Raw genomic sequence first — 19,910 nt, forward strand, 5'->3', positions numbered from 1 at the left:
AAAGCAGCTGTAAGGAGATACAGTTTGGGAGCCCTATTCTCGCTATTGGTGGCGGTCCCAGCAGGGGCGCGTCCAGTGATCAGCCATTTATCACCTATCCAGTAGATAAGTGATAATTGTCAATTGTAAGACAACCCCTTCAATAGGATACTATCCCCTTCATTTAGCCCTCCCCGGTTGCCCTGATAAACCACCGCCCCCTGCGTCACAGGGGGTGATGGGGGGACAGAGAAGACTATTGACCATGGCATATTTGTGGTTAAATGGCCAGGATCGGAATTATCTCTGATCCCAGACCTTAAGGAAGGGTGTCAAATGTAATATACAGCTGACACAGGCTGTACATGTCGTGGGCTCAGTTCCGGACCCATACTTACATACATGTGCAGTGGATGTCGGGAAAGGGTTAAGAAATTATTGTTTAAAAGTGGAGCTCTATACAATATTTTACTCATGTGTAGTACTTGTCGTTGAGGTGTTTACTCAGGATCTACAAAGGCAAATCCTCTGCTTTTTTACCTGGTGTCCTTGTATGAAAACAATCAGTCCATGCTTTACAGGCTGAACATTGGCGCTGAGCAGACATTTAATGTACAGTCACAATCTTGTCTTACAGATTACTATAGAAAAACCTATTCCACAAAAGGAGGAACCGTCATCTCGGATCGAGAAGGTCATTAGTGGCTCGAGGAGAACATCTTCGGAGTAAGTCAAACATTTTTAAGTATTTTTAGAGATGTCATACTAGACTGAAATTATTAAATTTACAGTAGTTTCCCTCCCAAAAAATATGAATCTAAAGGAACAAAGTGACTTATGGTCAATGTAGTCCTCGTGTAGTGACTACAAAATAACCAAAATGTATCATTAAAGAGGTTGTCCAGGAAAAAAACAAAATTCTAAAAAGTGTCCCCGAGCCTTGGTTTGCCTTCCCTAATACCTACTATTAAAGAGGCTCTGTCACCAGATTTTGCAACCCCTATCTGCTATTGCAGCAGATAGGCGCTGCAATGTAGATTACAGTAACGTTTTTATTTTAAAAAAACGAGCATTTTTGGCCAAGTTATGACCATTTTTGTAGTTATGCAAATGAGGCTTGCAAAAGTCCAAGTGGGTGTGTTTAAAAGTAAAAGTCCAAGTGGGCGTGTATTATGTGCGTACATCGGGGCGTTTTTAATACTTTCACTAGCTGGGCGCTCTGATGAGAAGTAACATCCTCTTCTCTTCAGAACGCCCAGCTTGTGACAGTGCAGATCTGTGACGTCACTCACAGGTCCTGCATCGTGACGGCCACATCGGCACCAGAGGCTACAGTTGATTCTGCAGCAGCATCAGCGTTTGCAGGTAAGTCGATCTTACCTGCAAACGCTGATGCTGCTGCAGAATCAACTGTAGCCTCTGCTGCCGATGTGGCCGTCACGATGCAGGACCTGTGAGTGACGTCACAGATCTGCACTGTCACAAGCTGGGCGTTCTGAAGAGAAGAGGATGTTACTTCTCTTCACAGCGCCCAGCTAGTAAAAGTATTAAAAACGCCCCGATGTACGCACATAATACACGCCCACTTGGACTTTTACTTTTAAACACACCCACTTGGACTTTTGCAAGCCTCATTTGCATAATTACAAAAATGGTCATAACTTGGCCAAAAATGCTCGTTTTTTAAAAATAAAAACGTTACTGTAATCTACATTGCAGCGCCTATCTGCTGCAATAGCAGATAGGGGTTGCAAAATCTGGTGACAGAGCCTCTTTAACCTCCTAACCAGTTTCTGTTTGATCTCCATCGTCACTGCTGCTCTTTCTTTTTGTTTCCTGTCTTGTAACCTACCATACCCATAAGACAGCTTGCACCCGCCCCCGCTTCCTCCAAAGCATCTCAGCTATTTGAATACTGCCACGCCCAGTGGCGTAACCACCACTGTAGCAGCCGTAGCGGCTGCTAAGGAGCCCGCAGCATGAGGGGGCCCGTGTCGCCCGATGACACGGGCCCCCAACATGGCTGCTACAGCGCGACGCCACTGAACACTACGGCAGAGCGGGGAGGTATCTCCCCGCTCTGCCATTAAACATAAGACATGTATCCCCTCTCCACAGAATATCCACAGGATAGGGGATACATGTGTGATTGCTGGCATTGATAGGGAAAACGGGGGACTGAAAGTCCCCTGAAGTTCTCCATCACAAACCACGGACTTCCGGGGTCTGTGTCGGCAGCTCCGTAGAAATGAATGGAGCGCCGGTCGTGCTTGTGTGCATGCGTGACCAGCGCTCCTTTCATTTTTATTGAGCTGCGCAGACGCCGGAAGTCAGAGGTTAGTCATGGAGAACTTCAGGGGACTTTTGGTCCTCCGTTCTCCTTATCGCTGCCAGCGATCACACATGTATCCCCTGTCCTGTGGAGAGGGGATACATGTCTTTTGTAGGACACACTGTAGGTCGGATTTTTTTGAGGGGTTGAGGCTGCATTGCGTTACCTACAGGGGGGGCAGCTGTATACCGTTACCTACAGGGGGGGCAGCTGTATACCGTTACCTGCAGGGGGGCTGTATAGCGTTACCTACAGGGGGGGCTGTATGCCGTTACCTACAGGGGGAGCTGTATGGCGTTACCTACAGGGGTGCTGTATGGCGTTACCTACAGGGGGGCTGTATGGCGTTACCTACAGGGGGGCTGTATAGCGTTACCTACAGGGGGGGCTGTATAGCGTTCCCTACAGGGGGGCTGTATGGCGTTACCTACAGGGGGCTGTATGGCGTTATCTACAGGGGGGGCACTCTGTATGGAGTTATCTATATCTACAGGGGGGACTCTGTATGGCGTTATCTACAGTGGGGGCTGTATGGTGTTACCTACGGGGGGGCTGAATGGCGTTCTCTACAGAGGGGGCTGTATGGCGTTATCTACAGGGGGCTGTATGGCGTTATCTACAGGGGGCTGTATGGCGTTATCTACAGGGGGGGTCTGTATGGCGTTATCTACAGAGGGACTCTATATGGCGTTATCTACAGGGGGTTCTGTATGGCGTTATCTACATGGGGGGTTCTGTATGGCGTTATCTACAGGGGGCTGTATGGCGTTATCTACAGGGGTCTGTATGGCGTTATCTACAGGGGGGTCTGTATGGCATTACCTACAGGGGGCTGTATGGCGTTATCTACAGGGGGGGCTGTATGGCGTTATCTACAGGGGAGCTGTATGGTGTTATCTACTGGGGGGGCTGTGTGACACCAAGGGGAGGGGGGGCCCCAGCCAAAAGTTTGCTATGGGGCCCAGTCTTTCCTAGTTATGCCCCTGGCCACACCCCTCTATGATCACAGGTCCTTCCCTGCTGTAATTCCCGGCAGCTCGTCCCTGCGCACTGTCCTACACAGTAATAATCATCATGATCCTTTGTGCCTCCATCTATCCCTGATCTAAGTACAGGCACCATCTCCCTCCCCCGCCCCTGTCACAGCCTGATAAATGTAAGTCCGCCCACTCCACCTATGTCAGACATCTTGCTACACACAATCCAGTCAGCACATTTTCCTCACCTGCTGCTGGATCTGTTCCAAGAGATCCTGTATTAGGCCCTGTTCACACTGAGTTTTTTTGCAGGCAGAAAATTCTGCCTCAAAATTCTGTCTGGAATTCCGAGGCAGATTTTGATCTGCCTGCATGCCGTTTGCCGCGTTTTTGCCCGCGGCCATTGAGCGCCGTGGTCAAACACGCAGCGAAAAACACTTTCTCTGCCTCCCATTGTTGTCAATGGGGGCTCAGAGACGTAAACCCCCCAAAATAGGGCATGCCAGTTCTTTTCCAGGTAAAAATGCCTCCGCCTCCCTTTGAAACCAATAGGAGGCGTTTTTGGCCGTTTTTTGGCGCATTTTCTGACGCGGTTTCCTCAGTATAGGCCATCAATATCTGATCTGTCAGGGTCCGACAGCCGGCACCCCCATCGATCGTCTGTTTTGAAGGGGCCACAGTGCTGGTACGAGCGCTGCTTCCCCTCCATTTCCTTTACTGCTCACACTGTGAATCACGGACACACTTGTAGCGGCGGTTCACAGTATTACAGATTTCTCCCATTCAAGTGTATATTGTAATACTGTGAACCGCCGCTACAAGTGTGTCCGTGATTCACAGTGTGAGCAGTAAAGGAAATGGAGGGGAAGCAGCGCTCGTACCAGCACTGTGGCCCCTTCAAAACAGCCGATCTGCAGGGAGACGGGCCACCACCCATCAGATATTGATGGCTTATCCTGAAGATAGGCCATCAATTTTTGTGGACTGGAAAACCCCTTTGACACCCCAAATATGATCACTTTATGGAAAGTAGATCCCAAGGTATTAATTTAACGACATATCAAAGATTTGAAAATCTTCCGTGTAAAATGTCTGCAGCGTGCGGATGAGTTTGGTAAAATCTCATCTACTTGCCTGGTACTCCGTGTGTTACATGGTGACTCTGGCCACAACACATGTTGTCTGACCAAAGATCGCTATGTCCCATAGCCTACACCGCAAGTAATGAAAGTCAATGTGGTCGCGTTGTGACCTGCAAGTAACTGCGACACGACCGTTTGGAATTCTCGCAACTGTCATGTCGTGGCAACTTGCGCGTTGCGACACAACCACATTGACTTTTATTACATGAAATGTAGGCTACGGGACATAGCGATCTTGGGCTGGTCGACCTGTGTCGTGCGTGGCCACAGCCGCCGTGTAGCAGATAGACATATTTATTTATAGAATACATTTTTATTGAAAAAAGAAAGTGTGTTTTTTTTTTTTTACATTACATTATTCTTCTCCCTCTCTGGGAGAAGATGCAACTGGTGATCACTGTGACAGCGATCATCTGGCCAGAGACCACTCTAAAGCTCGGTGATACAGCGGTCTCTAGACAGCTGTATCATGGAGCTCCTTACTGTCGGCACGCATGTGATCGCTGTGAAAGGCTGTCACAGCATGGCTGAGCGCCTTACCGTCGGCGCACAAGGACGGCTGGGAGGAGCAATGTAATCGCTGTGACATGCTGTCACAGCGATCACATGACCGGAGACCACGCTGAGTGGTCTCCGGGTGAAAGCTCCGTGATATCGGCTGTCTCTAGACCGCTGTATCACAGAGCTCCTCACAGTCGGCACATAAGCGCTGCTATAAGGAGCAATGTGATCGTTGTGACAGGTTGTCACAACGATCACATGACCGGAGACCACGCTGAGTGGTCTCCAAGTTAAAGATCCATGATACAGCTGTCTAGAGACAGCTGTATCACGGAGTTAAATGCCGCCGTGGAGCGGCAAACATGCTAACTCTGCAGGACGTTCTGTAACGGCCCTGCAGAGTAAATAGCGGACCGCGAGGACGAGGCTAAAGAGATGAGGAAACACGTGGTACAGTTACGTCATTTGTGGCGTAACCGGACTCTCTGATAACCGGAAACAGGAAGTTAGCTATCGGAGCTAATGGACGGGTCTGCAGAGGAAGTGCCCATTTTGGATTAGAAACTGGTCACGTGACTGAAGATGGGATACGACGCTACATTCATCAGATCCAACGTAAGTATATTGCAAAGTTACTTGCTTTAGATTGTTTTGTTTAACTAAATGTGATTGTTTGCTTCCGGAAAACCCCTTTAAGAAAACAGATACAAATTACATTTTAAGCCTTGGGCTATTGTCTTCCACCATGTATGTAACATAAGTAAACACACCATGGCCCATTGGATACTTGGGTAAATCCTCTCCCTAGGGAAGCCTATCACCTTATAACTATTGGCCGTAACGACCACTGTGACGGTCCCATACAGAGGATTTGCCCATGACATGACAACACCACCAGACATTGACCTTCCCCTGACCTCTATGTTCACTCTGTTTATTGCAGGTTACTCCGCTACCACCCGATCCACCCAAGGCGTCACCTTGCATGACCTTCCTAGGCCTCCTGAAGACACAGATCTCTTGGGTGAGTCTGATATTCACAGAATAGTAATTCTTCTTATTGGGGAGTGTAATTTGCTTTACATCCATAATCCTAACAAGAATCAGTCTGAGAACTTAGCAGAGGACAATGGTGGTTGTGATGTTTGGTTACGGGATGATTTTCTTTTTTCTGTTTTGTGTGCTTTTCTGTCTTGTTCTTGTTGCTGAAGTTGTACTTAGATCCAGATGACATATTACTTGGATTGATAACATTTCTTTATAAGTCAGATACTTAGCAGCAGGTGTGAGATCAATCCTCCTACCGACTTACTGAGAATGAAAATGAAAAAATAACTATATTCCTACAGGTGACTCCAACTCCAGCTCCAGCTCCAACCAAAGAGATGTCCTGGCTCCAGAGAAGCCTTAACTGGATTTATCAAGTAAGTGTCCTTTTTCCTCAGTGTAGTATCATTTTTATTATTATACAGTAGCATTGTTATCAGGGGCGGACACACTGTACCATATATACTGCTGTATAGGAGATCTACAGGACATACTGTACCTTATATACTGCTGCATAGGAGATCTACAGGACACACTGTACCATATATACTGCTGTATAGGAGATCTACAGGACATACTGTATCATATATACTGCTGTATAGGAGATCTACAGGACATGCTGTACCATATATACTGCTGTATAGGAGATCTACAGGACATGCTGTACCATATATACTGCTGCATAGGGGCTCTATAGGACATACTGTACCATATATACTGCTGCATAGGGGCTCTATAGGACACACTGTACCATATATACTGCTGTATAGGAGATCTACAGGACATACTGTAACTTATATACTGCTGCATAGGAGATCTACAGAACATACTGTGCCATATATACAGCTGCAGAGGAGATATACAGGATATACTGTACCATATATACTGCTGAATAGGAGATCTATATGGCATACTGTACCTTATATACTGCTGCATAGGAGATCTACAGGACATACTGTACCATATATACAGCTGCATAGGGGCTCTATAGGGAATATTGTACCATATATACTGCTGCATAGGCGCTCTATAGGGAATACTGTACTATATAAGCTTCTGCATAGGGGCTCTATAGGGAATATTGTACCATACAGTGAAGGAAATAAGTATTTGATCCCTTGCTGATTTTGTAAGTTTGCCCCCTGTCAAAGTCATGAACAGTCTAGAATTTTTAGGCTAGGTTAATTTTACCAGTGAGAGATAGATTATATATAAAAACAAACAAACAGAAAATCACATTGTCAAAATTATATATATTTATTTGCATTGTGCACAGAGAAATAAGTATTTGATCCCCGACCAACCATTAAGAGCTCAGCCTCCTCCAGACCAGTTACACGCTCCAAATCAACTTGGTGCCTGCATTAAAGACAGCTCTTACATGGTCACCTGTATAAAAGACTCCTGTCCACAGACTCAATTAATCAGTCTGACTCTAACCTCTACAACATGGGCAAGGCCAAAGAGCTTTCTAAGGATGTCAGGGACAAGATCATAGACCTGCACAAGGCTGGAATGGGCTACAAAACCATAAGTAAGACGCTGGGTGAGAAGGAGACAACTGTTGGTGCAATAGTAAGAAAATGGAAGACATACAAAATGACTGTCAATCGACATCGATCTGGGGCTCCATGCAAAATCTCACCTCGTGGGGTATCCTTGATCCTGAGGAAGGTGAGAGCTCAGCCAAAAACTACACGGGGGAACTTGTTAATGATCTCAAGGCAGCTGGGACCACAGTCACCAAGAAAACCATTGGTAACACATTACGCTGTAATGGATTAAAATCTTGCAGGGCCCGCAAGGTCCCCCTGCTCAAGAAGGCACATGTACAGGCCCGTCTGAAGTTTGCAAATGAACATCTGGATGATTCTGAGAGTGATTGGGAGAAGGTGCTGTGGTCAGATGAGACTAAAATTTAGCTCTTTGGCATTAACTCAAATCGACATGTTTGGAGGAAGAGAAATGCTGCCTATGACCCAAAGAACACCGTCCCCACTGTCAAGCATGGAGGTGGAAACATTATGTTTTGGGGGTGTTTCTCTGCTGAGGGCACAGGACTACTTCACCGCATCAATGGGAGAATGGATGGAGCCATGTACCGTCAAATCCTGAGTGACAACCTCCTTCCCTCCACCAGGACATTAAAAATGGCTCGTGGCTGGGTCTTCCAGCACGACAATGACCCGAAACATACAGCCAAGGCAACAAAGGAGTGGCTCAAAAAGAAGCACATTAAGGTCATGGAGTGGCCTAGCCAGTCTCCAGACCTTAATCCCATCGAAACCTTATGGAGGGAGCCAGGGGCGTAACTAGGAAAGACTGGGCCTCATAGCAAACTTTTGACAGGGCCCCCCTCCTCCCCTGGGTGTCACACAACCCCCCCCCCTTGTAGATAGTGCCTTTTTTACAGCCCCCCCTGTAGATAATGCCATACAGTCCCCCCTGTAGATAACGCCATACAGCGCCCCCCCCTGAAGATAACGCCATACAGCGCCCCCCCCCTGTAGATAACGCCATACAGCCCCCCTGTAGACTGTATGGCTTATCTAAAGAGGGGGACTGTAAGGCGTTATCTACAGAGGAAGACTGTGTGGCGTTATCTACAGGGGGGACTGTGTGGCGTTATCTACAGGGGGGACTGTGTGGCGTTATCTACAGGGGGGACTGTGTGGCGTTATCTACAGGGGGGGCTGTGTGGCGTTATCTACAGGGGGGACTGTATGGCGTTATCTACAGGGGGACTGTATGGCATTATCTACAGGGGGACTGTATGGCGTTATCTACAGAGGGGGCTGTATGGCGCTAACGCCATACAGCCCCCACTGTAGAGAACGCCATACAGCCCCCCCTGTAGGGAACGCCATACAGCCCCCCCCTGTAGGGAACGCCATACAGCCCCCCCTGTAGGAAACGCCATACAGCCCCCCCTGTAGGGAACTCCATACAGCCCCCCCTGTAGGGAACGCCATGCAGCCTCCCCTGTAGGGATTGCCATACAGCCCCCCCCTGTAGGGAACGCCATACAGCCCTCCCCTGCAGGGAACGCCATACAGCACCCCCCCCCTGCAGGGAACGCCATACAGCCCCCCCCTGTAGGGAACGCCATACAGCGCCCCCCTGTAGGGAACACCATACAGCGCCCCCCCTGTAGGGAACGCCATACAGCCCCCCACAAAAAAAAATATGACGTATAGTGTGTCCTACAAATAACATGCATCCCCTATCCACAGGATAGGGGATACATGTGTGATCGCTGGCAGCGATATGGAGAATGGGGGACTGTGTGGCGTTATCTACAGGGGGGACTGTGTGGCGTTATCAACAGGGGGGCTGTGTGGCGTTATCTACAAGGGGGGGCTGTGTGGCGTTATCTACAGGGGGGACTGTATGGCGTTATCTACAGAGGGGGCTGTATGGCGCTAACGCCATACAGCCCCCACTGTAGAGAACGCCATACAGCCCCCCCTGTAGGGAACGCCATACAGCCCCCCCTGTAGGGAACGCCATACAGCCCCCCCTGTAGGAAACGCCATACAGCCCCCCCTGTAGGGAACTCCATACAGCCCCCCCTGTAGGGAACGCCATACAGCCTCCCCTGTAGGGAACGCCATACAGCCTCCCCTGTAGGGAACGCCATACAGCCCCCCCCTGTAGGGAACGCCATACAGCCCTCCCCTGCAGGGAACGCCATACAGCACCCCCCCTGCAGGGAACGCCATACAGCCCCCCCCTGTAGGGACCGCCATACAGCCCCCCCTGTAGGGAACGCCATACAGCGCCCCCCCTGTAGGGAATACCATACAGCGCCCCCCCTGTAGGGAACGCCATACAGCCCCCCACAAAAAAAATATGACGTATAGTGTGTCCTACAAATAACATGCATCCCCTATCCACAGGATAGGGGATACATGTGTGATCGCTGGCAGCGATAGGGAGAATGGGGGACTGTGTGGCGTTATCTACAGGGGGGACTGTGTGGCGTTATCAACAGGGGGACTGTGTGGCGTTATCTACAAGGGGGGCTGTGTGGCGTTATCTACAGGGGGGACTGTATGCCGTTCTCTACAGAGGGGGCTGTATGGCGCTAACACCATACAGCCCCCACTGTAGAGAACGCCATACAGCCCCCCTGTAGGGAACGCCATACAGCCCCCCTGTAGGGAACGTCATACAACCCCCCCTGTAGGGAACGCAATACAGCCCCCCCTGTAGGGAACGCCATACTGCCTACCCTGTAGGGAACGCCATACAGCCCCCCCTGTAGGGAACGCCATACAGCCCCCCCCTGCAGGGAACGCCATACAGCGTCCCCCCCTGCAGGGAACGCCATACAGTCCCCCCCTGTAGGGAACGTCATACAGCCCCCCCCCTGTAGGGAACGCAATACAGCCCCCCCTGTAGGGAACGCCATACTGCCTACCCTGTAGGGAACGCCATACAGCCCCCCCTGTAGGGAACGCCATACAGCGCCCCCCTGTAGGGAACGCCATACAGCCCCCCCAAAATAAATGCGACCTATAGTGTGTCCTACAAATAACATGCATCCCCTATCCACAGGATAGGGGATACATGTGTGATCGCTGGCAGCGATAGGAAGAACGGCGGACTGAAAGTCCCCCCAAAGTTCTCCATTACTAACCTCTGACTTCCGGCGTCTGTGTCGGCAGCTCAATAAAAATGAAAGGAGCGCTGGTCACGCATGCGCACAAGCGCGACCGGCGCTCCATTCATTTCTACGGAGCTGCCGACGCAGACCCTGGAAGTCCGAGGTTAGTCATGGAGAACTTCATGGGACTTTCAGTCCCCCGTTTTCCCTATCAATGCCAGCGATCACACATGTATACCCTATCCTGTGGATATCCTGTGGATAGGGGATACATGTCTTTTGTTTAATGGCAGAGCGGGGAGATACCTCCCTGCTCTGCCGTAGTGTTCAGTGGCGTCGCGCTGTAGCAGCCATAGCGGCTGCTAGCGGAGCCTGCGGCAATGGTGGGGGCCCGTGCCGGCGGGCAACACGGGCCCCCTCATGCCGCGGGCCCCATAGCAGTCGCTACGGCTGCTACGGCGGTAGTTACGCCACTGGAGGGAGCTGAAGATCCGAGTTGCCAAGCGACAGCCTCGAAATCTTAATGATTTACAGATGATCTGCAAAGAGGAGTGGGCCAAAATTTCATCTAACATGTGTGCAAACCTCATCATCAACTACAGAAAACGTCTGACTGCTGTGCTTGCCAACAAGGGTTTTGCCACCAAGTATTAAGTCTTGTATGCCAAAGGGATCAAATACTTATTTCTCTGTGCACAATGTAAATAAATATATATCATTTTGACTATGTGATTTTCTATTTTTTTTTTTATATAATCTATCTCTCACTGGTAAAATTAACCTATCCTAAAAATTCTAGACTGTTCATGTCTTTGACAGTGGGCAAACTTACAAAATCAGCAAGGGATCAAATACTTATTTCCTTCGCTGTATATGCTGCTGCATAGGGGTTCTATGGGGCATACTGTATTACATGTACAGCTGTACAGGGCGCTGTAAACAGGGGGCCCACCAGCATCTTAAATAGAAAATAACAGTGCTTCCTACTGACTACTAGATAATAATTGTTCAATTACAATCCATCAGTAAGATATATAGGAGCCGGTGATAGTTCAATCCTCCTACTGACTTACTGAGAGTGATAAAATAACTATAAAGAAATGTATAAAATAACTATAATGAAATGTATAAAATAACTATAATGAAATGTAAAAAATAACTATAATGAAATTGTTAAGGATCTGCCAGGCACAGCTTCTGTATCCACGCCCATAGGTAATCAGTCTGCACCTGCTTCTATGTCTGTGAGACTGACTCCATCTTCCACCACTCAGGATGGCAGGCTTAGGAGTGGGAGAGCCTATCACAGCCTGGCCAGACGGAGCTAGCTCCCGCCCTCTGTCTATTTATTCCTGCCTTTCCTGTTCCTCCTTGCTTGTGATTCTTCTCGTTGTTTCTTGGCCCTGCTGCAGCTTCTTGAACTACTTGTCCCTGCTTCGTATTGACCCTGGCTTACTGAATACTCTTCTGCTCTGCATTTGGTACCTCGTACACTCCTGGTTTGACTCGGCTTGTTCACTACTCTCCTGCTCTGCGTTTGGCACCTCGTACTCTCCTGGTTTGACTCGGCTCGTTTTCTACTCTTGTTGCTCACGGTGTTGCCGTGGGCAACTGCCCCGTTTCCCTTTGTTCTGTGTTTCCTTGTCTGGTTGTCTGTCGTGCAACTTACTGAGTGTAGGGACCGTCGCCCAGTTGTACCCCGTCGCCTAGGGCGGGTCGTTGCAAGTAGGCAGGGACTGAGTGGCGGGTAGATTAGGGCTCACTTGTCTGTTTCCCTATCCCTGTTATTACAGAAATGTATAAAATAACTATAATGAAATGTATAAAATAACAATATTACTACAGGTGACTCCTACACCAGCTCCACCTGTAGAGGAAGAAGTGTTTTGGCTCCAGAAAAGCCTCATATGGATTCATGAAGTGAGTGTGACTTTTACCCTCTATAGTATCATTATTATTACTGTATTGTTATCAGGAGTGAATATACTGAACCATAGGAGCTCTGTAGGGACCATACTATACGGGACCATATATGCTGCATAGGGGCTCTATAGGACATAATGTAACATATATGTAGCTGCACTGGGGCTCTATATGGGATACTGTACCATATAGGCAGCTGCACAATGGACCAGTAAACATAGGGCCTGACCAGTGCTTCCCACTGCCTACTTTATGGCATATAAAGGATTGATAATGATTTCCATGGTTCATAATTATTGTTGTATTATAATCCACAAAATAAATTGTCGCACCATCCAAGAACTTCAGAGCCTTAACTTGAAGCTCCTGGTACATAAAGCAAAACCTCTATCAGGGCCCTGACCCTCCCATGTGCCATTCTGGTGTCTATGTATTGGCCAGAGAGCCCTTTAGGGAACCAGGTTCCATGGTCCTTGGTGCCACTGCTACCTCCGCACCCCACTATAGCTGCGCCCCTGAAGATCTTTCTAGAAAGAGGCTTTATGTCCATCACCTCACTCTCAACAAATTAGCTGTTACATAAAAGCCTTGCTGTCTCTGTCCGCCCCTGATTGTTATTAGTGGGCACAATCTCCTATGTGCCCACTCACCCCTCCCCCCACCTCTGCTGCCTGGGAGATTTGTTGTCAATCAAGCACACAGTAATATATTTTAATACTTCTAGTTTATTTTTGTAATATAAATATAAGATTCATTCACTTGTATAAGGTCAATAACACTTTAATAACCGTTTCCTTATTTGTTGCAGAATCTGGAGTCCTATAATTTTGGGCCACCGTATGACGGCTTATGGACCAAGCTCTTTCTATGCCTTGGATATTGGACGGCTCTCTTTCTTCTTGCCGCCAGTCTAATAAATCCTCTCAGTTACATAATGGAGTTGATTCAAGAAGTGGATGAATTCCCTGATATTGAGGGAATGGAAGAGATTACGGATATATTGAGATTTTTTTTATAAATCTAATATCCAGGTGATTTTTTTTTCTTGCAGCCCGGCCCCATCTTCTATGCCTGTCATTTCCAACTCTATGGGCTAGTGGGCGAAAAAATAACACCTGAAACATGATGATGACACAACTACGTCTCCCTCTGTTCCTTGAATACATGAATTGAACTCGGTCGAAATTTGGCAAAGGTACCGATTGACCAAAATTGTAAACTTTTGGGGTTCACAGTGCACGAATCATGTGAAAGTGGCAGCCCCCGCATAGTGACGGCCGCCATTTTACAATTTAGAATAAGGATCCAATGACCCTAGGCAAGCTTCCCCATAATAACTTGCAGACAGCCATCCCAAAATGCACTGCGGTTACCCCTCCGTCTAGCGCAGCCAATTATATAAAATGCCAAACCAGAAAATGCTACAGGTTTGGAAACAGTCCTAGAAGAGATCAAAGAGTCAAACACGAGCTTTCAGTGCAATCAGGGCACTTGCGGTTCTCGGCAAAATTTATTTAGACGGAATCAAACGGCCCTATTTGATCAAAATGGACCCGAAATGAATTTTGGGAAAATTCTATTCTAAATATATTTCTATCATTTCTGATCAGTGTGATCGTCTGATATCAACCTCAACATCCTTTAATTCTACTATACATAGTTATACTATATTCACACCACGCTTTATATATATATATATATATATATATATATATGTATGTATATATATATATATATATATATATATATATATATATATATGCCAGGAAATGCTACAGACGTATATGACAAACGTATCCATGGCCAATCGCGGGTTCAATGTATGCCTTTCGTCATATATTCGGAGACTACGTATATGTTGTCATTCTTTTTAGTACTGTAGTGAAATACGTAGTTGATCATGCTTTTTGATACAAAGGGATACTGCAAACATTTTATTTTTCTACAATTGGGGTCAATGGGTGATATATGCAACTGCATGCTATTGTCAGGGTTCCTTTTCCCTGTTATTCCGCACCGAATAACCACCTCTGTAAATTGGAAACTGAGGGCATGCATGGAAGAAATATACCAGACAGAGTTGTTGGTAAAGATCTTCCCTCAGTGAAGTAGGAAGTACAACTGAACTTTATTAAACAAAGAATTACAAGTTTCCTCCCTAGAGATGTGGGACGTGCTTAAGCCCCATTGGCTCTATCCAGTTGTGAGTTTATCTGTACCCTCCTCTTGCATTCCAGGGGCGGTGTCTTCCATAGGTGTGTTCCTTATGCAGACTCCATCTTGTTGCATACATTCAAATTCTTTGTGAAATATACTGATATTTAGTTAATGTAAGGTAATAATGTTTTTGCAAGCAATATACAGGCTAATGATCCCTGACACTATAGGGATCGATATTATACATTCTGGCACTTCTTTATTCGCCACAAATCAGAATCAAGGCTTTAGTTTTCCAAATTATCATAAAATCTTTAATTTTCATTGTTTTGTTCAGAATGACTTATATTTTCATTTTCTCCAACAGATATTATCATCGATACCGGCCTATCAGGCTTTTACAGCGTTTGTATTATTTCTGGGAGAAGTTTCCTTATCCAGCTGGAACCGCTGTCATCACGTTACATCTAGTTTCATTAATAAATCATCATTCCGCCCAAATATTTCGCATTATTTTGATACATAGTTGATAAGATTGAAAAAAGACGCCGCTCCATCAAATCCAACCTATAATCCTACCGTGATGATCCAGAGGAAGATAAAAAAAAACATGAGTTAGATGCCAATTACTTCATTTGGGGGGAAATTCTTCCTGACTCTAAATATGGCAATCAGAATAAATCCCGGGATCAACGTCCCATCTCCAGAATCTAGGACTCATAACCTGTAATATTATATTTTTTAACCTCTTCACGCGCTGCGCCGCAACTGTACGTCCTGCAGAGGGCTTGCTTCCCGCACCAGGACGTACAGTTGCGGAGCGGTTCCCAGCGCACTCTGTCCTAACGGACAATGTACGGGAACCGGGAGGTCAGCTGTCCCCGACAGCTGACACTCCAGTCTTGCTGGTCAGTGGACCATCGCCGCAGATTTCGGCAAATAACCCCATAAATGCGGCGACTGATTGCGATCGTTGCATTTAAGGTGTTTGAAGCACATCGGCAGCCCCCACTAAGTGATTGTGGGGACTGCCGATGCTTGTCGTAGCAATCGGAGGCCAGACAATGACCTGCGGGTTGCCTCGTATGGAAGCCCCGGAGGAGCAACCTCCGGCCGGTCCTCCGAGGCTTCCTGTCAGTGTGGCTGTCACGTCACAATGACAGTTAGGGGGGATTCACACGAACGTGTATTCGGTCCGTGCGGGCCGCGTGGTTTTCACGCGCCACGCACAGACTAATACAAGTCTATGGGGCAGTACAGACAGTCCGTGCTTTTTGCGCAGCGTTTGTCAGCTGTGTAAAAAGCGCGACATGTTCAATATCTCCGCGTATTTTGCGCATCACGCACCCATTGAAGTCAATGGGTGCGTGAAAACCACGCAGGTCGCACGGAAGCACTTCCGTGTGAACCGACTGAAACAGCGCACCAGCTGTCAAAAGGATGAATGTAAACAGAAAAGCACCACGTGCTTTTCTGTTTCCAAACATCCAAATGGAGTATCTTTGAGATGAGCGAACCCGTACAATCGAACCGAACTTCACCGGGTTCAGCCAATCATAGGCCAAGCACAGGCTGCAGCGGTCACATGGACTGCCGCATCATCCAGGGAGGTGGGGCCCGATGTCAAGAGAGGCGCGTCACCAAGGACGCGTCACCAAGGACGCGTCACCAAGGCAACGGCCGGGAAGTTCTCGGTAAGTACGAACTTTTTCTTTTTTTTAACAGGTTGCTGTATATTGTGTTCGGCATTCACTGTCGAGGGTGCTGAAAGAGTTACTGCCGATCAGTTAGCTCTTTCAGCACCTTGGACAGTGATGGGCGTCGACTAGCCTCATCTCTATGATGGCGGCTGGGCGAAAATCACGCAGCCGCGCATCATACACGGATGACACGCGCACAAAAACGCAACGTTCGTCTGAATCTGCCCTTAGAACACATTACACTACGTAGGTAGTGTAATGTACTCGAGCAGCGATCAAAGCTGCAAGTCTAAGTTTATATTATAAATATATATAAATATATATACATTGTTGTATTGTACTGTCTGTGGTCGAGAGAGGAGAGGGGGTCTCTAAATTACAGGCCCCCCCTCCTCTCTCCACCGCAAACACAAACTGCGTGACACAATACATTAGAAACTGTGGGTCGCACTCCCCCTGGGGGGTCGTGTGAAGACCTCCCGGGGGTCGCGATCCGCTCACCGAGGTCCTGCTTCCAACTGTATTTGCGTTCTTTTGACAAGCCGTCATTTTACACGCTGTATTTTGACAGCGACGCGTAAAATGAAGGCTCGTGGGAACAGAACACCGTAAATCCCATTGAAAGCAATGGGCAGAGAGGGGGCGTGGCTTGGCTGCCGGACTGAATGGACGAGTGAGAATCTAGCTCCCTGCTGCCTCACCACATATAAGCGACACACAAGCAACAAAGACCGCTAATACATCCCGCCGTTGCTGCACCGGAGAGGGAATCCTGCCAGGCATGCCCAGACATAAGAAGTCGGTGAGTAGACCAGCGAAAATGCTGGATTTCTACTTTCCAAATGACCGACAGACGGCCCAAAATGGCGCCGATACCGAACAACGCACAAATCCACTCACCTCATTGCCAGGGCCCCGACAGTTTAGATCTCCACTTTGCCGCAGCAGCTCCGTCCCTGCGCTGTCACCTGGATCACTGCCAGCTGGACCGCACTCACAGAGTGCAGCTCTAACGCCGAGGAAGGGGACAAGGGGGATGACAGAACCTAGAGGCCGCCATCTTAAAAGCCACGCACGTGGCATCCTCTCCTCCTCACCTCCTTCATCGGAATATGGGAGCCCTTCCTCTCGATCAAAAAGGGATGGAAATTCTGCCCTAACACACCAGGAGACAGATTGTCCTGAGGGAGACATAGAGGAATCCTCAGATCTTTTTACAGATATGCCATCTACATCTAACCCTGTTACAGAACTCACACTCAAGACCATGCTGCAGGCGCTTCAGCAATCTCTTTACTCAGGGTTTGCCCAGTTAATCAAGACCATATCTGTCGCAATACATGAAGTGGAAGATCGTGTACAACACGTAGAATCTAAAATGGGGGACTTTGCAACTTCTCACAATGAGCTTATAGACGCTCACTTCGATCTAGAAGCTGATATTACACAAGTCAAAGCAAAAATCGCAGACTTAGAAGACCGTTCCAGAAGGAACAATATCAAGTTTCGGGGTATCCCTGAAGATATAGCCCCAAAAGATCTAACCCAATTTATCCAAAGCTTTGTTAATGCCTTGCTACCTGACTGCACCTCTAGAGATTTGATCCTGGATAGAGCACACAGAGTTCCCAGACCCAAACACCTATCGACAGATGTGGCCAGAGATGTTTTGGTTCGGTTCCACTTCTTCCATATCAAGGAACTCTTTATGACAGCCGTAAGAAATAAAGAGATAATACCGGAGCCATACAAGTTAATATCTGTTTATACTGATCTTTCCGCCGTCACTCTGCAGTTAAGGAGAGAACTTGCTCCCATCACTACAACTTTGAGAAACAACAACATTCCATACAAATGGGGCTTTCCGGTACGACTATTGATCCACCAAAATGGCTCTATGCACGTGGTGAAAACTGTCCAAGAAGGTGCATCTCTTCTACAAAAATGGGGTATTAACATCCCTGACGCCTCTTCGGGAGTTAAGAAAAAATCCCTTTCTCACACGATTAAAGATGACTGGCAGGGGCCAAACCTCCGACAACGTCCGCGACGCTGAGGTATACTCACTATATGGTGGTGGAGCGGCGGGGTTTTTTCCCGAGTCCTAAAAGTCCGGTCCACAAGTTGACTGTTTTCCCCCCACTGTGTCTGAACTCATTGAAGTTCAGTCTCTCTCTCTCTTTATTCAAACGTATTTGAATGCTATTGTTTTGTTGTTTTAATTTTCTTCTTTGTCTGGTGCAGACCACTATGTTTCAATTGTACTCGTATAACAGTCAATCCACATACATTCCTTTGGATCATTCCAAGTATGACCTACAACTTGGTGTGACATGGTCAAAAACACAACAGCACTCTCACATATACGATGGCTCTTAAAATTGGTTCTCTAAATGTAAATGGCCTTAATAGTCCACATAAGAGAGCACACATGTGGAAAGAGGCACAACAACTGGCCTGTGAGGTCATGTGTATCCAGGAGACTCACCTCTTGGAAAAAGACGCCCACCGAATTAAGCACCCCCAATTTCCTCATGTCTTTCAGTCACATTACTCTACCAAGGCTCGAGGAGTTTTGGTAGCAGTTAAAAATACAGTTGCTTTTCAACTAATTGAATTGCTCGCAGATTCCAATGGGAGATATGTGTTTCTAATTTGTTCTATTAACAATGTCAAATATTCTTTGTTGTCATTATATGGGCCTAATAACCACCAACTGAGATTCCTTCAAAAGATTCGCAGAATAATTGCTAAACATAAACAGGGAAAACTGATTGTGTGTGGGGATTTCAACTTTGTAATGGATTCTGGGATGGACACTACGTCTCAGCCTAGACAATCTAGGGCTGCTTTTGGGGATTGTTTCTGGGGGGAGGAGCTGTACGATATCTGGCGTATGCAACACGGATCGGAACGTGATTATTCGTTTCACTCTCAAGTCCATAATAGTTACTCTAGAATTGATATGTTCATTGTAGATAAGGCGACACTCCTCCTATCAAAAGCCACGACAATCGAAAGCATACAGTGGTCCGACCACGCGCCGATCACTCTGACGATCATGGAAAAATATGACACTAGTCCAGATTACCTCTGGAGATGTAACTCCTATCTTTTATCTCATCCTACTTATAAAATGGACATAGAAAGAGATCTTTACGAATACTTCCAATATAATGATACGCCGGATGTTGGAATCTCCTCCCTCTGGAATGCTCATAAGGCATATATAAGGGGTACGTTTATACGTTTAGGGCATACGGTCCGCAAAAAGCGTCTGGAAGAGGTGTCTCAGTTAACTAACGAGATACGCCTTGCAGACACAAAAAACAAACTCTCTCCATCATCAGAGGGGGCTGCACAATTGCTACTACTCCCACAACGACTACGTCTTTGTTTAGTGTCAGAATATGAGAAAAATTTAAGGAAAACCAAAGCCCGTTACTATTCACAGAATGATAAGGCAGGGAAACTACTGGCTACCCGGCTTAAAACTCAGTACCAGAAGACAAGAATACCTTATTTAAAAAACCCTCTCACACA

At 47.2% G+C, this 19,910-nt stretch overlaps 1 long non-coding RNA gene across 1 annotated transcript; it reads left to right on the forward strand.

Annotated features, from left to right (window-relative positions):
* Positions 1–631: 631 nt before the first annotated feature.
* LOC142689498 (uncharacterized) lies at positions 632–6,357 on the forward strand. Its single transcript, XR_012858366.1, has 3 exons — positions 632–705; positions 5,875–5,955; positions 6,281–6,357. It is a non-coding gene; the product is annotated as an uncharacterized LOC142689498 (long non-coding RNA).
* Positions 6,358–19,910: the final 13,553 nt, after the last annotated feature.

Source organism: Rhinoderma darwinii (genome assembly GCF_050947455.1).
Source record: "Rhinoderma darwinii isolate aRhiDar2 chromosome 5 unlocalized genomic scaffold, aRhiDar2.hap1 SUPER_5_unloc_30, whole genome shotgun sequence".
NCBI classification, from domain to species: domain Eukaryota; kingdom Metazoa; phylum Chordata; class Amphibia; order Anura; family Rhinodermatidae; genus Rhinoderma; species Rhinoderma darwinii.